We start from the raw sequence: 9237 nt of genomic DNA, 5'->3' as shown, positions 1-9237 counted from the left end.
AGTTTTTCAGGGAATTATCAAACTCTTCCACAGTGACTGCACCATTTTATTCTCCCATCCACAATTCACAAGGGTTCCAATTTATCCACATCTTTGCCAAAAAAAAGTTTTAATACCACTTTATCCCCATTAAAATGGCCATCTCATTGTGGTTTGAATGTGCATTTCCCTAATGACTAATGATAGTGAGCATCTTCATGTGCTTATTAGCCATTGTACATATTCTTTGGCGAAATATCTATTCAAGTAATTTACCCACTTTTTATTAGAATTTCTTGTTTTAGTTTATTCTGCATACTAACTTCTTATTTATGATTTGCAAATATTTTCTCTCATTCTGTGGTTTGTCTCCTCCCAATATTTAAGTGTCTGAAACATGTCACTGGCTAGGGGCTTTCCCTCTACTGGGTTATTTTCCCAGGTCACAACTATTTAATTGTTGTGACCAACTTATAAAATGATTATCTTTGTCCTCAGCTTCACTCTGGGTGGGGTTGTCATTGCTGCCCAAGCAGTAAGTGAGTCCTCAAGGCATTCTACTACTTGCCTTCTCAAACCAATCCTAGTACCTCCCTCCCTTATCAGGTCAGATCCTCAGAAACAGAAGCCAAGATAGAAGTAGAGACTTATTAAGGGAAACACCTGTGAAACAAATACTAGACACTGATGGTAGCACTCACCGATGTACTTCTGACTCCTGTGAAAGGAGAGATGGAAGCAGGATTGGTTAAGAAGAAGCTGACTACAGCTCAGTCCTGAGAAAGTCTAGGCTAGTCTAAAGTGGTTTGTCAGGAAAAAGCCAAACCTGTCACTAAGGAGTCCTAGAACAGTGGTGGCCCATTTGAGGAGCTTTGTCATGGAAGCAGGCTGGCTCTAGCAGCCTACAATGCTTGGCCTCTGACCAAGGGCAGCAGGGGACGCACAGCCTCATTGTGAATGTCATGGTAGATCACTGAAGACTGTCAACTGGCTGTGTTTCCTGCAGCAGATACTCTTAATGGAAATATCAGTGGCATGCTTCCATAGTCACAAGAATTAATTAGGGGATGTTGGATAATTAAGTATGGAAACGGTTGATTTTTTTTGCTTGTTTTCACTATGGTGGAATTCCCCAGAAAACTTTCTTTACATCACTGGCAGCTCTTCCAGTTGAAAGCCAAATAACTAATTTTTCCAATGGGTATTTTTCTCACCTTATAAATATAGCCAATGTTATTTCAACAAACATATGGCAAACCACAGAGTTAAACTTCTAACATGTTTTGTATTCCATCTAATCATGTTGGCTACTGCTTGTTCAGTTTTTACATGGAATGATAGGTTCAAATACCTCTTCTAGAGATGTTTTATATATATTTACTCCAAAGCACAAGGCTCCATAAAAGAGGTAGCTTAAAGTGGTTTGTCAGGGAAAGGCCAAGCCTGTCACTTGTGTTCAGACAGGGTAGAATTCAGTTTTATGAGAGTCACTGCACAGAAGTGAAGATTAGTTCTAACTGGAGTTTTGTTTTGGCTGAGTGGAGAGCATGCCTCATAGAGGCTGCCATTTGACTTAGTTTTGGATGAATGCTACTAACAAGCCAGAATTAAGAGGTAAATTATGAAGATGCATGATAAAGGATGCTGGGAATAATAAATAGTCCATTGATGGTTGAAAAGTTTGAGAGACTTGAATGCCAAGAGCCTTGTTTCCTTTTGTTATGGTTCAAATTCTTCCCTCTGGGGGCCAGGAGAGGGAATAGTTATGTGAAATGCAACAGAAAGACTCTTAAAGGTCTAATCCCATTTACACCTTAATTTTTTTGGCTCCTCCACCAAAAGGATGGAAAATATTACCTATTGTTTTCATGATTAAAAAAAAAGCTGATTATTTCAGGATTCCAAGTTCTTGAAACTCCCCAAATGGAAATGGAAGGCCCCTGCTAGGATTTGAGGCATCATCTGACATGCTGTTCACGTGAAACTGAACAGAGCAACTGACTAATCAGTTGTTCACTTGCAGATAGTCCCCCCAGGACTCAGGTTGGAGTTCATACGGGTCTGAGAAGAAGACAATGATCATTTCTCCTCAAACATTTATGCCACAATAGAAATACCAGTCAAATATTGCAAGTCATAAAATATAATGTAGAACAGATGTCTTTACCTTTTGGAAGTTCAATTTGGTTTTGATCAGAGATGAGCTTATCTTAAACCTAATGGAAAAGACATGCAAATGCTCAGGTTTTTCTTTGACTACCAAAAATTAAAAAAACAAAAAACAAAAAACACCTACAGTATTATCTAGCCATAGGAAAATAAATGTTTAGAAATAGGAACACAAACTAAGGAAACTAACAACCTAAAAAATATGCTTAAAGCAATGAGCATATACCTACATGTCTCACTTTAGATAAATGCAATTCTGGGCTCTGGAAAGAATTCTACAAACCTAGTTCTTAAAAAATGAATCCTCTTTTTAGGGGAACTTCTTGAATTCCCTGTATGAGTTATTGGCTAACATTCTTTCTAATATACAAATTACCTAACTTGGTAGCACCAGCCTGAAAAAAGGCAAATAATTTAATAGTAGATAACATTCATATTCTTTATATCAAACATTGTAGGGTATCTTCACAAACCCATGTTAGATGCTATTAACATACCCACTTGACAGATGAGTAAGTTGAGGAACAGAGTAAGGAAATGGTCTATTCTTAGATTGCTGAGACTTAAACATATGTAGTCTGACTCCAAAGCCATTTCTCTTTGCTACTCTATACTCTTTAAAAAAATCTTTATTGTTTAAAGTATTACATATAGTATTACATATGTCTCCTTTTCCCCCCATTGACCTCTCCCCAGCCACCCCACCCCCCAGCTTCTCTATACTCTTATGTCAGAGACATAACTGCCTCTGAAAGCTCTTGAGTTCCTTAATGAGTTATGTAGCTATGCAATTATTCCCTATGTATCTTGACCCCAGGATGATAGTGAGGAACCTAATAGTGCTGTCAGTCAGCTGTGACTCTAGAATTTTGTGTTGTTGTTTTTTTCTCATTGTATGCTGTGAAATTAAGATCTCAATGGTGGTAGATAGTATAATTCAGCAACTTCCAAGAGGGACAATTCAGCAGCTTCCAAGAGGTACAGTGTCACACTCCCCCCAGTTCATCTTGAAAACTTATGGGGGCAATTTTGGAGGCTATCAATACTGGCAATTAGGAGGCAGGGCTCCAGAGCTCCAGAATGCTAGATCTTAGGATCTAGTAAAGAACAGCCCAATGTAGTGCACAAGTTACATGCAGGTGAAAACTGTTTATAACTCGAACTTGGAACTTAACTATTGTACTAGTTAATACTTACTGAGTTTTCAAAGAAAACATCTCAGAGCAAGATTAGCTATTAGTATAAAATTTAGGGGCAGGGGGAAAGTACATATATTTCAGAAAAAATCATCTTATTAAAGACTATACCATTAGGGGTATTCGTGGCCACTTCAGTGCAATTGTGTTGGGCTCCTTTTGTAGTCATCACCTCCTGGAGTTTCTACATACAAGTACGAGCATCTGACTATTCACATGTCCTCTAGTATAGTTGTACCTGAGAAATAATGCATATTTACTTTAATCTTTTATCAAATATTAATCTTCTCCTAAAAAACATATTAGATAGCAGTAATCAAAATATTTTAAGTGGGAAAACAAAAGCATTCTCAGACTGTCCAAAGTCTCAATCAACTTGTTCAAATATCACTAAAACAGCCATAAACATGTATATAACAATCCACCAAGGATTTTTATGATGACGCAGTTAAAACACCTATAAAACAGCATATCCTCTAATGGTTTCATTAAGTGTATTTGTATAACATCAGCAATACCGTACAGTACTGGACACAGAATTAAGATCTTTGAACAGTGCCAGGAAAGAAGTCAGACCCAGGAGGAGCTAAATGCTCAGGAAAAGTAAGGAAGATGATGGCCATAAAGCACAATGCATTTAAATGTGAGCACAAAGAATGACTGTCTTGGGAAATAGTTAAAATGACTTGTGTTCAACTAATTTTTTACTCTTTGAGTAAAAATACTTTCAGGTCAACAATAGGAACTTGAGTAGTGAGTCTCAAAAGTGAGGAATGTCTGAGGATGTAGCAAAAACATTTTTAAGGTACATTAAAAAATCTGTTCCATCTTCAAGGTAAAAGACCATACAAACTGTTATTATTCTTAAATAAAAAATAAACGGATTTTTTTGCCCTCACTAGCTAAATGATTTTCACATGAATAATTTTCAAGTCAAAGGACTTGAAACCTGATCCTCACACTTAACCATTCACATGGCTTTGGCAAAGTCACTTCACCTCCTCAATTCCTCTATCAATGAGAGGGAATGCTACCCTAGGCGTGTCAGAGCTGAATACAGTCAGGGCAGGAATATAGTTAAGCTATCACCCACCAAAAGCTCAGTCACCTGGCACATTAAGCAGATCTGTGTCATGCATGTATCATAGACCTTTGCTTTGATTTTTGCTAGCAAATACTAACCTTCTCTCATCCATCCAGGCTTGAGTGGTGTTATAATGTTATGGTCATAAGGAAACCCCTCTAATGTGTGAAATGATTATTGTGTGAAATGTTTGCTGTGTGGAGACCCCAATACTCTGTAACTTCCAAAATGTTATAAACATGGTGAACGCCCCACTATCTTGATATAAATGCCCTAAGCCCTTAAAGTGTAAATGCCCTGCTCGAAACATAAGGCACACTGTCTGGCCCACACCGATAAGACACAAGTTGTTTACTACTGGCTATATAAGCATCAGAACTTCTTCAGTTGACGTCTCCTGCCTAATAAGAGGAGGACTCAAAGTCTCTCCATGAGACGAGCCCCTGACTGACTGCTCTGCTGTGCAAGCCTGAACCAACTGCAGCCGCCTGTCTGTCTCCGTCTTCGTCGTCCATCTTTTGGTGTGCATCACCGGGTGGCCTTTGCTGGAGCCTAGGACCCACTAGGAATAGGTAAATAAACCCTGTGTGATTGCATACTAATTCTGTCTTGTGTGTTCCTGTGTTCCGGTTCGGCTCCCAGGGGTCCTCAAACTACGGCCCGCGGGTCACATGCGGCCCACCGAGGACATTTATCTGGCCCGCCGGGTGCCGCTGCCTGTCCTGCTTAGCAGCCGACTCGTCCCGGGCCCGCAGTGTGCATAGGAATTTGTTCATAGTTGTTTTTTTAAAAAAACTATAGTCCAGCCCTCCAACGGTCTGAGGGACAGTGAACTGGCCCCCTGTTTAAAAAGTTTGAGGACCCCTGGTAGACACTGAAGTACCAGGGGATAGACCATTATTGTTGACCCCTAGTCACCTGCATATGTCCCACTAAATCTAGGCAGATAATTAATTAATTGGGGCATAATTGGGACAAGTGGGTAGTTGACTAGTCCAGAGGCAGGTGGTAAGTAGATGAACTGAGTCCACATCTTTGGAAGAAGGGGTCCTACCTACTCCAAATAGCTACATTGTCCTGGACCAACACTGCACATGAAAAGAGAAGCTGGATCTAGTAGCATTTGTTCCACTGGTCCATGAAACCAACCTTTTTACTCAAATGATGAGCTCATTCTTGTGATGGTGTTTGTGCTTAGGTGAGTTCTAGTTGTAAGCTGTATGGATACTATGCCTCTGTCTCTACAGTGGAATTCCTTATTCTATGTAGAAAAACTGTTAGAATTAACAAGATTCCTCTAAAGCAAACTAAGATGGAAAATTCTACTGTAAAAACAAAGCTTCTTAGTAAGTTATCAAGAGATAGCATGTTCATTCTAGTGATGTTGCAGTGAAGTGCTTCATCTCTTCCACTGGAGATTTCCCTCTTAGATACCTGAGGGATTTTTAGAATTAACAACCTCAGATATGTAGTAGCCTACCTCTTCTTAGGACTGGTCTTATTCTAGCAAGTAAAAATGAATTCTCAGTGGTGATGTCAGTAGCCATAAATATGACAGCTTCCCAAATCAAGTAGTATTATCAGGCATAGTTATTACATTGAGCAGGAAGAATTTTAGTGTTTACTGACCAAGTTCTTAGCTATAAAAGCATTTAAAAATCCACAATCCTCATTAACTTCTGCCTTTTTCTTTGTCCCTTTCTAGTAATCAAGTTTCTCTTGGTTCTCATTTAGAATTATAAAAGATAACCTTTTTCCTTCTCTGCTAGGTGTGGTCATCTCAGCCAGACTGATTCAGACTTGAGTATTGATGGCTACTTGCTCAAAAATAGTTCTGGGCTATAGTCTTTTCAACTTAATCTATAACCCATTTTTCTTTTGCTAGCAATCAATGTTAATGTTAGTATCATGAATGAAATAACTAAGTCTCAAGTCATTCTCTGGTTTGATTCCAGTTCAAAATTGAATTGGTGTGATTTATTTTTGGTTTAGTTACATGTGAAGCCTGCCTCCCCACCCCCTAAACGTTCTAGGACTCTAAACCTGAGGCACGGGATTTGTTTTATGGAATGTTCAGGGCAACATGGCTGGCTCCTAGGCTGGAGCCAACTGCAATGAAAATAGAGTGAACCCAAGGTTCTCAGAAGAGATTAAAGCATTTTGCTACCTAAAGGCAAAGACAGCTTTTCAAATGGTGCCAATACTCTCGTTGTTCAGCTTGTGCAAGGCTTTCCTTCTAAGAAAGATGTCAAACTATTCTTCATACACTAGCCTCATTTCTATAAACCCTATTCCATTTCCCACCTGACTTGTGCCCAGGTAAATTCTACCCAAACTCCAAAACCCATTTGATAGCTCACTGCTTCCCTAAGCTGCTTTAACCAGTTTTCTTCTCAAATCCTTTCATCCAATCAAAAACTAATATTATATATATATATATATATATATATATATATATATATACATATTGTTTAAAGTATTACATGTAGTAGTATATATATTTTCTTTTTTTTCCCCATTGACCTTCCCCCAGCCTCCCCTACCCCCTCTCGCGTACCCTCATCCCACCCCCACAGTGTCTTGTGTCCATTTGTTGTGCTTATATGCATGCATACAAGTCCTTTGGTTGGTCTCTTTCCCCCCATCCCCAACACTCCCCTGCCTTCCTGCTGTAATTTGAGCATTATGTTAAGTGAAATAAGTCAGGCAATGAAAGAAAAATACCACATGATCTCACTCATTTATGGAAAATAAAGAACATTATAACCTGATGAACCAAAAGATAGATACAGAGACAGTAAAGCACCGAACAGACTATCAAGAACTAATATCTTTATATCAAGTTCATTCAGAGCCCTTCCCTTGCCTTCACCAGTGCAGTGGTGGCAGACAGCTCCTCTGTCCTCCAAGGCCAAGTATCTGAAGTTACTTGTCAGGGGAAGATGCCTGCTGCCACAGGAACTCAGACTCCATTCTCAAGTGTCACAAAAAGTGATTTAATCTGGTCATGTGGGTGGGAGGGGAAGGTGGATTGTGGATGATGTGAGCTGTACATCTTTCTCCACCACTAAACCAGAAAAGGAGGAAAAGAAAGATGATGGAGAGTTGCCTTCAGTGGCTGAATGTATAGATAAGTGGCCAGAAGAGGCTGAGCAGGTGAATATCTTTTCATTCTGTGCCAAATAGAAGCTTCTGGGAGGCCACAATGAGGATCTACTTTCACAAAGACATTTCTGTCATGACTCCCCAGATCCTTCTCCTCCTAGGTACAGGGTCCATATGATACCCCAGATCCTCTCCTCCTAGCAGGGTCCATATGACACCCCAGATCCTCTCCTTTTAGGAGGACCGATAACAGTTCCTCAGATATCTCTCCCAATAGAAGTGCCTGAACAGCTCCCCTGACTCATCTCAACCTAGAAAGACTTGAATCTTTGGACACATCGCAACTCAGGAGGGCCAGTCATAACTTCCCCAATTTGGTTCTTAATGTTCCTCATTCACTGCCCAGACCAAAAGCAGTAAAGTCCCAGAAAGATCCTCTAGCAAAACTTCTCCACATTGGAAGGGGCCAGTACGCTCTCATCCCTCACACCTGAAGAACAGCAAATATGAATATAACTCAGACAACGCTGCTCCAAGAAAAAAGCAAGCAAAATTCCATTTTGGAAATACATAGCATGGCTCTTCACTAGCCTTAGGAAATTTCATACAAGTGCTTCACCTAGAAGAGTCACACGTTGGACTTTTCTTCCTTCCCAAGTGACAGTCAGAAAGCCTCCAATTCAGATCATTCTCCTCCATGGAAGAAACAAAGTTCAGGGCACTAGGATCTGATTCAAACATGTCACCTCCATGAAAGAGACTGGAAGATTAGAGCTCGGTTTCTGACCCCTCTCCACCAAGGAGGAAACAAGAGGGCCAACTCTTCTGATTCCGACCTGTCTCCACCTCGAAGCGCTCAGCCTCTGGGAAAGAAGGCTGCACAGGTGTATTCTGGGGCTAGCACTGGGTTGGTGTTAACTGACAAACAGCGAGACCAGCAGAAACTCAAGAAACCATGGCATGTGAAGCTGAATTCCAATATGCTGAAACCATATTTCAAGATTAGTCTGGTCATAAAGAGGAATTTGAAACCAGAATGTTTAGAGCAAAGGAGAGAAGCAGAGAAGGACTCAGAGACATGCCCTATATGCCCAGTGGGGAAAGGGGATTGTCCAGAGCCAGCAGCTGCAACAAAATGTGGAAGGATGCAATAAAGACAATGAAAAGCCCCTAGCCTGCTGTCTTGATGATAAAGATGTGGATCAGATGCTGAGAGAACAAGAAAGAGAAAGGGACCCCATGGCCAACTTTATCAAGAAGAATACTAAGGAGAACAACAATAAGAAAGTGAGACATCACTGCAGTGGCCCAGCACCTCCTCCCAACAGATTCACCATCTGTCCTGGATATCACAGGGATGGAGGTACAGATGCAGTGGATCTGAGCAGAAGCCCTTTGCCAGGCTTGCCAGCAGGAAGGCGATGCAGAGACTGGCCCACAAGTGGAGTGTTGAGGGTGTGTAACTTCTCTGAGGCTATGGGAGTGGCTGAGGGTTGTGGTAGTGGACATAGGGCAGCCAGCTGTCCAGCTGTAACAGTTGTCTATGCTAATAATCAGGGCCCACACACATGAGCAATTGTTGAAGACTAGTTTTGACCACTAGCATTTGAGAAGAATATCTGAGACCTGACGTTTGGACGGAGGCACCTGTAACTTCTCAGGTGTGCCAACACCACTGACTGCTGCTGATTTACAGAAGAAACA

The 9237-nt window shown here is 40.7% G+C and overlaps 1 pseudogene across 1 annotated transcript; it reads left to right on the top strand.

Annotated features, from left to right (window-relative positions):
* Positions 1–3065: 3065 nt before the first annotated feature.
* LOC308241050 (BUD13 homolog) lies at positions 3066–8996 on the top strand (annotated as a pseudogene). The gene is made up of 4 exons: positions 3066–3126; positions 3857–3947; positions 7455–7584; positions 7738–8996. The product of its transcript is annotated as a BUD13 homolog (transcript).
* The last annotated feature ends 241 nt before the right edge of the window (positions 8997–9237 follow it).

This window comes from Plecotus auritus, assembly GCF_963455305.1.
Source record: "Plecotus auritus genome assembly, chromosome: 2".
NCBI lineage: Eukaryota > Metazoa > Chordata > Mammalia > Chiroptera > Vespertilionidae > Plecotus > Plecotus auritus.
This window is presented reverse-complemented; position numbering and strand designations above follow the sequence as displayed.